At 41.9% G+C, this 10533-nt stretch overlaps 1 protein-coding gene across 1 annotated transcript in view; it reads right to left on the bottom strand.

Moving 5' to 3' along the window:
- Positions 1-7927, bottom strand: part of Grem2 (gremlin 2, DAN family BMP antagonist) — a 114094-nt gene extending 106167 nt beyond the window's left edge. Inside the window, exon 1 of the mRNA XM_004626810.2 lies at positions 7550-7927. The gene's annotated coding sequence lies outside the window, so the exon portion shown is untranslated. The remainder of the gene's footprint in view (positions 1-7549) is intronic.
- Positions 7928-10533: the final 2606 nt, after the last annotated feature.

Below are 10533 nucleotides of genomic sequence, written 5' to 3' on the forward strand. Positions count from 1 at the left end.
AGAAAGAAAAGAAAAAGAAAGCAAAGAAACAAAGAAAGAAATCAGTATGGAGATCCCACAAAAAAATAAAAATAGAAATTCCATTTGACCCCTCTATTATCCTTATAAGTATCTTCCCTAAATAGTCAAAATCATTGTATCGCAGTGATACATGTATGCCTGTACTTATAAGAGCATAATTCATATTGGTTCACTTTTGGATGCAGACTACATGTCCATTCAACAGATGAACAGATAAATAAAATGTTATATTTACATGCTACGGAGTACTACTCTGCCATGAAGAAGGACTTGAGTCATTTGTAGGAAAATGGATGCACATTGAGGCCATAATGTTAGCTGAAATAAATCAGACACATGAGCTTAAATATTACAGTTTCTCTTATACGAGAAACCCAAATTATAAATAGCGGGGAAAATGAAAGATAGATAATAGAATGTGAGAATATGGGTCTTTCTCAGATGGGAAAGAAATCAAGAAGTAGAGGCGGGGACAATCCACTCGGGCCCCCTCCTGTCCCTCTCTCAGACAGGGGCTTTCTTTCCCTCAATAAATATATGCTGCTCATAAAAAAAAAGAAATAGAGGGGGCAGGAGGCAAGGAAGGGGGACAAAAAAGAGAATTAAGATGTGCTATGTACATTTACCAATTCCACATGTGCAAGGAAGGAAAGGAAAGGAAGGAGAAAAGAAACCCATTTCTGCAACACGCTCGGTTGCGCGACTTTGAAAACCCTAAATCTCAGTAAGCTCATCTGTAAAGTAGGGATAATACTGATGGCATCAGTTAGGACTGTTGGAAAGATCAGCTAATCCCTGCAAATGCTCAGCAAGCAGCCATTCCTGCCTGTTTTCCCGCACGACAGTGTGTGGAGCTGGGGTTTAGGGCTGGGGGAAGCCCAGAGATCCATTCCTCCTTCTCACTGTAAGGATGAACAGGGGAGAGAACAAGAAGGTGAGAGATAAAGAAACAGGTCCCGAGGTCCCTGCATTTCCTGGGTTCACAGTTTTCCCTAATCATCACGTAACTCTCTTTTAGGTTAAAAAAGAAAAAATCTTAGCAGTGTTTCAGTGTTTAAGTCTCTGAAGCAAAACTATGTTTCTACTCTGCTTGCTCTAAAGTTTATATTATCTAAGTTGACAAAAGTGAGATACCGTAAGTGTAGGTTCCATTTTTGTTTTTTTGGTTGAAGACTTAAGTATGTATGTTGAACCTCTACATTTCTGTATTGCTTCAAATGTTTTCTAAGAATGAAGCAGTGCTGGTCTCTCGGGGTGGAAGGCATGGCTCCTGGGCGGCAAACATGCCATTATCAGTGGCTCAAAAACTGACACCAGGGCCAGCCAACTAGCTCATCGGATTAAAGCACCTTCAAGTAGGAGCAGGAGCCAGGGGTTCGATCCCCAGACCTGCCCTGCCAGCCCCAGCCCTAGAGACAGCGATTGAGACTGGGCATGGTGGCATACACTTGTAATCCCAGGTCTTGGGAGGCTGTAAATAGGTGGATCATTATGAGTCCGATCTACTAGTGAGATCCTGTAGACTCTTCCCTAAAATACAAAAATTTAAAATTAAAATTAAAAAACCTGAGACCAGCTTTTACTTTTCTCTCAAGGAGAAACCCTTCCATGTGTCTGTGGTCCATCACATGCATGAAAAAACAACTGGTCCTTTGTACTTCTCTGAGTATGAATCTAAGTCAAACAATATTCAATCAATCAGAATTGAAATCACACACACATAATTTTAGTCATTTTGTGATGTGTTACTGTATTATTATTATTATTTGTGCATATGTGAATGATGATTACCCTGGAATTAAATGCAAAAGTGATTATAAATATATTTTTATATATCATAATAACAATAGTCACAGTATTTACTGCTCTTACACACAAAAGAGGCTCAGTAATGTTGATGCCAGTGTGTGTTTGTATGACTGAATGGTTATATTCTCAGCTATGCAGTGTTGTATTTATAACAAAGTCTCAAGACAAAACTTGCAGGGTTGTGGTGAAGACTGAAACAAATATTAAAAAAACAATAGTGCCTGCTATAATTCAGTACCTGGAATGCATTCAACAAAAGCTAGACGAATCTTAATGTTTCAAATGATTGCTAAGTGATAGTTAGTGATCATTTGAAAATTTGATAACATTTAAATTACTAGTAAAAGCAGTTGGTAGAGAAATCTCATTATAGAACTGCTGGATTTCTATTAACGCAACATACTATGGCCCCATCCATCATCTTGCCTCAACTGTGGCTACTATAATTAGAAAATATAGCACATTAACCAGTGTTCATGTTATAATTCCATTCAAGCAGAGACACGGCTAGTGCTCCGTGGATGATAAGATTAGTTTCCTCTCAGCCTTGCGGTCCCAGCTGTACAGCCAGGTTTAATAATATTTTTAATGCAGACAGTGTTTGTACTAGAGAAAGTCAACTTAGCATTTCTCACATGCTAGCCAAGTGCTGCCCTGTGCAACATGCTGTCTTCCCCCCTTTCCTTCTCCCATTGTTTAAATACATTGCAGGAGAGGAGAATGTTAACTTGGAGCTCCTATAACCCATACCATGAAAGTCCTTCTTGGTCATGTTGTGCTCTCAGCCTCGTGTCCTGCAAAACTGCCCATTCAAGAGAAATTCTCCAGAGGTCGTTTATTTCCTTTGCTTCTAATTCTTTTGCACTCGGTATTCAGAAAGGGCTTCTGAGTTAAACACGCCCTCAAATTGATCTTTTTATAAAGGTTATCATGAAGGGCCAGTGAGATAGCTCAGTGGACTAAGTACCTGCTTAGGCAAGCACCAGGACCTGGGTTCAGTCCCCAGCCCGCATGGCTTGTCGGCACCAACCCGGGCATGGTGGTGCACACCTGTAATCCCAGGACTGGGGGGGGGGGCTGAGACAAGAGTCTCATTATGAGTCCCAGCTGCATAGCAAGACCTTGTACCAAATACATTAAATAATAAATAAATAATTAAATAAATAACATGCTATCATATCAGCCAGAATGCAATGATCTAACTTACCCTATTCTACTACTGCACCAGTGACATACTTTCCAAGAGAATTCTCATTCACCTATAGAATTCTTTTAAGTTGGAGAGTAATCTTGAAAAAAAAAAAAAAGGAGCTAGAATCTGAAGTTTCTCTGATTATGGGGAAAGATCTGAGAAGCAGTACAACAGAAAGTGAAAACTAGCATTAGAGACAGAGTCTCATAGTTCAGGGTGACTTATTGGAGAATTCCCAGGCTCTTCCCCACCCCCAGCCTCTAGGACTTATTTCTGTCTCTCTTCTTTGCTACAATCTTGCAGTTACAGCCCAGTGTAGCTCCTGTGGTGGCCTTGGGTGAAACTTTCCCAGCACTGGGGCTGTGTAGTTCCAGATAGTGAATGGGAGGGCAGAGGAGGCTAATCTGCCTGAAGATGAGGGCGACAAACAGGCCTCCCTTTCCTCACAGACACCAAAGAATCTTGACTTTGTCCTGGGAGAAAAAAATCCTTTGCTTTGTTTCAAGGGCACTAAACCTCCCAACAGAGTACAGTAGCAGCAAGGGAAGTAGAGACTGGAGTAGCCAAGGTCTCACTCATGTAGACAAGCTGCTGGCCCCCGGGGGCAGCTCCCTAGGAGGCCTGGAGTCCACTACCATCCTCAGAATCACTCTTTTTCTGAACACGGTCTTCTCGGTCTCCCTCTCACCACAGTGCCCACTCGCAGCCCAGTGGCCCTTTCGCCCTCGCCTCTCTCAGGCACAACTCAGCCCTCCCTCCCCCCAGAGAGCTGACGCTCTGGGTCTCTCAGACATGGTTTCCAGAGCCCAGCTCTGTGCATCCTCCTCAGGCCCTCACCTTCAACAGTGCGGAGTGAGGCTGTGGTAGTAAAGGCAGCAGAGAGCAGGCCATTCTCGAAGTGAGAGTCTCTAACCTGGCTCAGTGAGGATGAACCTCTCTAAAGTTTCACTGCCACTGTGGGGTTCCCTCCCCAAAATGTTGATTCTCACTTTTGTGAACATCATAGTTTGTGCTTCAGAGACGCATCTCTGGAGGTAACGACAGAACAAGAAAACAGCCTGCTAGCTATGAGTTGTCAGAGAATGGACTGGACTTGGGATGGATGCTGTCCAGTCACCTACGAACTCCTAAGAGGCAAACTCATTACTCTTCCTTTTGAGCACATCTCAGACCCCAGATACCGCAAGAAGCAGTGCCAGCACTCCTCTTTGGAAACCCAACTTTCTAGGATTCTGAAGGTATAATTGATTGTCAGTGAAGAAAATACATTCTTGTGTTCTTAAATTTGCATTTGAGGCACGCTTAAAGGCTAGGTTTACTGGCAAAGTAGAACATCAGCAGTTCCCCTGGGCAACCAGTTAAAAAACTCGCATTATGTCTTTTCTTCTTTTCCCTGTATTTTATTTCCCTTTCTCTCATCCATCTCATGGCGAAGATGAAGACTGCTTGAACAGAGTCAAACAGTGAAGCCCCATTAAAAAGAAAGGGAAATAGAGTTCAACAGTATTAAACAGGTTGCTCTTTTCCTTATTTTGCCAAGCAAAAGCTAGAAATAAATCCTTCTGGACGGTGAATCCTTTTTTAAGACCCTGCGCTCTACTTTGCACAAGGTGGAGGTCACGTACAGTTAGACAGACATTTTTGAGTCATTTGAAGATTGGAGTCCCCTCATGGTCAAAGAGGAGGCATCACTTTTTCAGAGTCTGCATGCTGCCCTCTGCTGGCCTGTATGTGCAGGAGCGTGACATCACAGCAAAGGCATCTATTTTAATCCTACACCTTTGTGCCATGTACCTGTGAACACAGAGGATGTATTTAAAATACCCAGGCCATCTGAGCAAAAGTTTGTAATTGAAGCTAATTTGAGGAAGTCATTATTCTTCTGGTTCCAGGATTTGTGGATACCCATCGGTGAAGATACCATCCCACTTCAGATCTTGGAGCTCCAAACTTCTCATAATTAGGCACCTCCTAGCTCTGAGAACCATCTGAACAAAACAGTGCTCCACCATGGGCTGGGTTCTGATGATGTGCTGGCCAGTCAAAGATATCTTCCCTTCTAGAAAGGGTGGCGATAGGAATTATGTTGGAATTGTGCATCTCTGTTGAGATGAAGGGTCTTAAGACTGTATTTTAGCCTGACCAAAATTAATTCCACACATTATTACATCTGTGTGTCCTGGTCACAAACAAAGACAAGGGACTACATGGTAGGAAGTGAAGCAGCTAATCAAAGACCCAGAAGACACTGTAGGTAGACTGTTTGATTGAATATCTTTTCCTCTGAATAATTTCGTATGTTAGTCCTTTTGGGGACTTGTCTTCAGCTCAATATGGGACACATTTTTCTAAGTTGAAATAATTCATTACTTATTTTCCTAAATCCTTAAAGGCCCTAATACTGAGATCGTATCCCCAACCTGGCAAGTTTGCTGGAGTACAAATGTGGCTGGCCTAATCTGCTGCGTGTCTGCCCTTCTGCAATCTCGGTGTCTGCCCTTGACCCAGGAAGACCAGTCCTTTCCACATCAACAGGAACTCAGGGCCCAGACTCAGGCTCCTGGCATTCCTTTTCATTGGAGGAAAGCTAAGGAAGAGTTATTTACCTTAAGGAGATTTAAGGCATGTACCTTGTTTAAACATTGCCGAACTTATAGCCCTAAGTCTCTGGCTGGCTACACTGAGATTTGTAGATAACAAACCTACTTCTGTCAGTGAGGAATGATTCCACGACGCAATGTACAATTATTGTTTATATTTACCTTTGAAAAGTCCTCTGTGTCTGATAGCCCATACAAAGTGAAGATAGCGGCCTTACAATCACTCAACGAATAGCAACGTGCCCAACATTGCTTTACAGTTTGGATGGTCAGAGAGAAACAGGTTCCAATTTACTTCAGATATTTATAGGAGATTGGCAACCACTCATAATAATACAAAACTACTCCTGCGGCTACTAATAAAACTTGGTACCATCCATTGCTTTTTATTTATTTGAATAGTTTCCTCTGTGCTATAAAAAAGGAAAAATGTTCATTTATAAAATTAAAATACACTCTCCTAAATGTAACATTATACTTACCATGTCTTTTCTTTAACACAATTTTTAAAGACACTCATAAAATAATTAATTCATACCTGATGATGTTTTCCTGAATCAGTAATAGAGCTAGCTACTTTTATCTTTTCTGCATTTCCGTTAATGACAAGAGAACATATTAAATTGGCACCAAAAAAAGTCAACAGAAATCCTCTACTGTGATACCTTATCTTCCTTGGCCAGGTACAACATTGCTCTGGAAATCCAGTAAGATTGAATGGTGAGTTGAGTGTGAATCTGGGAATGGTGAGGCTTTGATCCACCAAGAGCAATGTTCCTTAGACTTAAGATTCACACGGGGTTCCCCTGCACCTGCTGCAGGGAAATTCTCTTCTTCAGGTGGAATCCCAACCTATACACAGTCTCCACTGCAGAAAGAGCATGGTTTGTGGGGATTCAGAGCAACTGACTACCCGGACATGGGGGTTGCCCAAAATAAGACCAATCTTTTAATTGAGCTTTATTTGGTTTCCTCTGGCTTTTCCAAGGGAAAGATTGAACTCATTAAGCAATACTAATTCAATCACAAGTAATTATCAGGGGAGAAACATTACATAACTGTCTTCAACATTGTGAATCAAACATGGTGAAAACCCATGGAAAACAGATTTGCTTTTTTTTTCCTTTAAATTTTTTTTTAACAGAATCTTCATCTCAAAAATAAAAGATATAAGGAAACAGACAGAACTCCACCAGTTTAACAAAATCAAAGTAGACATTGACATTTCCTTACAAGCATCAAATTTACTACACAGCTCTCCAATTCCTAACTTTTTAACAGAATTATGTATGAGACCTTGAAACACATCCTGTTTGCCGATGAACAAAGAAAATGCATTTTAACTCATGAAAAAGGTAAAAGAAATAATTATAAAGTATACAGGGAAAATCACCCTTGTCATGTTGAAATATATCTCCCTTGTCTCTTGTCTGCTTTCAACCACAGCAAAAGGATCTGGTGATACTGGCCCAGGTTGGCTTTATGCCTTAAAAATCAAAACCATGCCCAAGTCCACAGTAGCTGCATTCCTAAAGGAAAGCATTATCCTGTTAGGTAAGTGGGAAATGTTTGAGGACAGCTTTCTAACAATCAGATGGTGTGGGATTTGCTATAGGTCCTCACTATTAAGGGAGTCAGCAGGAGGCATTTCTAGGTCGCAGGACAGCATGCAGGTATTGGAAAGCAAGAACACAGTCAAGTTTAAAGGTCCTTGTTTCTGCCTACGCATAATCCAATAGGTGCATAAACCCTGTGGCCCCTAGCACACGCCAGCAGGCATAATTACCCGAGGAGAATCCGGGAAACCCTCACTCAGTGCTTTCTACCCCGACCAGCCCCAGAACAATGTCAATTCATTCGAACCCCCTGCTGAAGGCAGCAATCAGAAACCGTGGCTGTGTCAGATTAGCCCTGACAAGCTTCATACCTGCAATGACGCGATGGAGCCTCTTCCTACGGTCCCTGCTCTCTCCCTCTGCCTCTCCTCTGGGTGCTATAGTCCACGGCGGGCTCCAAGTTGCGTCCCCCGCGGCCGCGCTCCGTGGCACCGCAGACGGACTCCAGCAAACGCCCATAGGAGAGGCGCCGGCCCAGCCTGGCCGCGCCTGCAGATGCGAGCGCAGCCCGGGAGTCTCCGCTCTGACTCCTCTCGCCGCTGCATGGGGATATTAGCACGGTCTGGGATTTCTATTGGCTCTGAACACCAAACAAATCACACCAGCCTCCCCCTCCTTCCCTGGTTCACTCAGCGCTTCTCATCTAACCCACAAACATTGCAGCCACACACACTTCAGCCGCTTGCAATGTTTCTCTTTTCCTCCTTCCAGTCTGTGGATTTACAACCTTGTGGTCAGCTCTTAACATTTTTTTTAGCAGAGTTCCAATCCAAACCTTCTTGTTTATGTAGAGAAATTCTCCATTTCCTAAACCCGCAAAAACCACTCATTCTTTCAGATCTTCTTCCTCCTTTTGTTGATGGGCTTGTAATGTGAAGAATGTTGAAAACCTGCGTGTGATATCACACACACACACACACACACACACACACACACACACACACACACACAGGTTCCTTTTGTTGTGAATAACTGTGAGCAGTAAAATTAAAGGCAAGCTGAGCCTCTTAACCTAAGTGAGAGTTTAGCTAATAAAACCTTGAATGAATTTAGGGCAAAACACTCATTGCTTGGGTTCGTCCTCTGTTCCAAATAGTGTTTCGGTCATTATTATCCTTATTTTTGTTTATTGAATGCAGAGGGTTCTAATGCAAATCAGATTTCTCGGCGTCCAGAGAACACGGGACGATGACGCGGGATCCGTGCTGGGGCTCCAGCAGGCTCGGTGTGTTTTGTCAGAACGCGGTGAAGCCCGCGCCCTTCCCCATGTTCTTATTTTCAGAGCCTTTACTCTCCCCTGACCATCTCTGGACGGAGACTCTCTTTGGCATCCAGTATCCAAGGAGGACTTCATCCTCTGTTGCATGAAGGTTGCTGGATGCTAAATCATCGTCTGTGTGCGCAATAGACACGAGCACTGGGCCCCTCAGTGCGGAAAGGAGCCAGGAAAAGTCTTGTGTATCTTATAAAACAGACCCTCCTCTAGCCCACCTGACCCCAAGTCCATCTCACTGGTGCTCCTGGTAAGTTTAATGACAGTTCTTTCTTGAGCAGAAGCTATCGCTTCTGAAATCACAGAGCTCTGTTACGATTTTTTACTTGAATTTCTTTCCAGTATTACTGCTTTTGTATCCTCCTTTTCATTTGATACTCTAGTTCCAGCCAACTCATGGCACATTTAGTACAAAACCACAAGACATGATAATTAGTTTTTGAAATTTCTTATCACCAAACAGACTACTTGTTTTATTTTTCTTACTTGGATACATTCCAGGAATTCTGAAACGTGGTCTTCCTTCCAGAGTGGATCAACCTGACATCAGTTGAAGTTGACAAAAGAAAGGCAAAGCAAAACCACACTCAGCTCTTGGTTCCTGCTAACCACAGAGTGACTTCAAATGGCCCATTCTTAGTACTTAACAACTCTAGTCTATTCTTTATTTTTTCAGGTAGGCAGCTAAGAACTTGTGGTACTGTTGTACATCTTTGAACAGGTAGAGTACATTTCTTCTAACCAGTTTACTAGTTCTAGAAAGAAAGGATTCATGGGCAAGATTTTCCCCATTTTACAGATGGAAAAACAGAGAAAAATAAAGTGACTCTCTGAAGGTAGACAGCAAACAAAGCCAGGAGACTGGATGACTGTCCTCCTTATCTTTTTAAAGTTATCTTTTTCATATGAACTATTCAAATCAAACAAAAGGAAAGAGTTAAAACAGCAGATTCTGATTCCTACCTCCTCAGAATAGAAAAGCTAACCATTCACAAAATCATCTGCCCAACCTGATGAATAGTTACTTTAAATAGTATTTCACAACTAGCCATGATATTTTCAGATAAGTTACCAATAATCTGCCTTAGAATTACCCTTCTAGGAAAAAAGACAGTGACTGATTAAAATAAAGCATAGCCAGTGTGGTTATTATATGCTCTGTTTCTCCTTTTCAGGGCTCATTATAGCTCTGCATATCTCTGAGAAGACAATGTAAGTACAGACATGAATAACTTAAAGTCACAGATAAATCTTAAACTTTGTTTTAGGTAATAATTCAAGTTCTTTCCTCAGTTAATGAAGAGCAAAACTAGATGATTTAAGAGACAGTTTCTTATACACAATCAGTTGCATGATTAAGGTGAAATAAATCATGGGTATATATCCTATATCCTTTTGATCATTTCCCACTTTTAAAAATACTTTTTCAGAACATTTCTGAGATGCTATGTATAGTTCATTAAGCCTTCCATAAATGACATAGACATCAGTACTAATAAAAACTCTTGCATCTAAAATTGTACGGTACTAGACTGCAATACAGTTTAATGACAAAAAAATATCTTATTTTCAACTCATTCAGTCACACCAATGTCGCCCTGTTTGCTTCAGCAGAGCACTTGTGGCTAAATTTTTTTAATCTTATTTATTTATTTATTTATTTGCTTATTTATTTGGTACAGAGTCTTGCTAAGTAGCTCAGACTCATAATGATTCTCCTGGATCAAACCCTGGTCCTTGCACTTGCCAGGCAGGCACTTAGATGGCCGAGCTATCAATCCAGCCCTTTGATAGAGCACTTGTACAAGAGACAGTCACAAATTGTCATACATCTAGGGGAGCTGGGAAGACAGTGATTCTGGATATTATAATTCGTCTTGGAAAAAGAACTTGAGGTCAGGCCAGAGAAATAGCTCAGAGGACTAAGCACCTGCTTAGTCAAGCTCAGGGACCAGGGTTCGATCCCCAGCAGCACAAGCCGAACCTGCCCCACCCTGAGTGTGCTAAGCCAGCCACAGAGAC

This window comes from Octodon degus, unplaced genomic scaffold (genome assembly GCF_000260255.1).
Source record: "Octodon degus isolate 3935 unplaced genomic scaffold, OctDeg1.0 scaffold00017, whole genome shotgun sequence".
Taxonomy (NCBI): Eukaryota; Metazoa; Chordata; class Mammalia; order Rodentia; family Octodontidae; genus Octodon; species Octodon degus.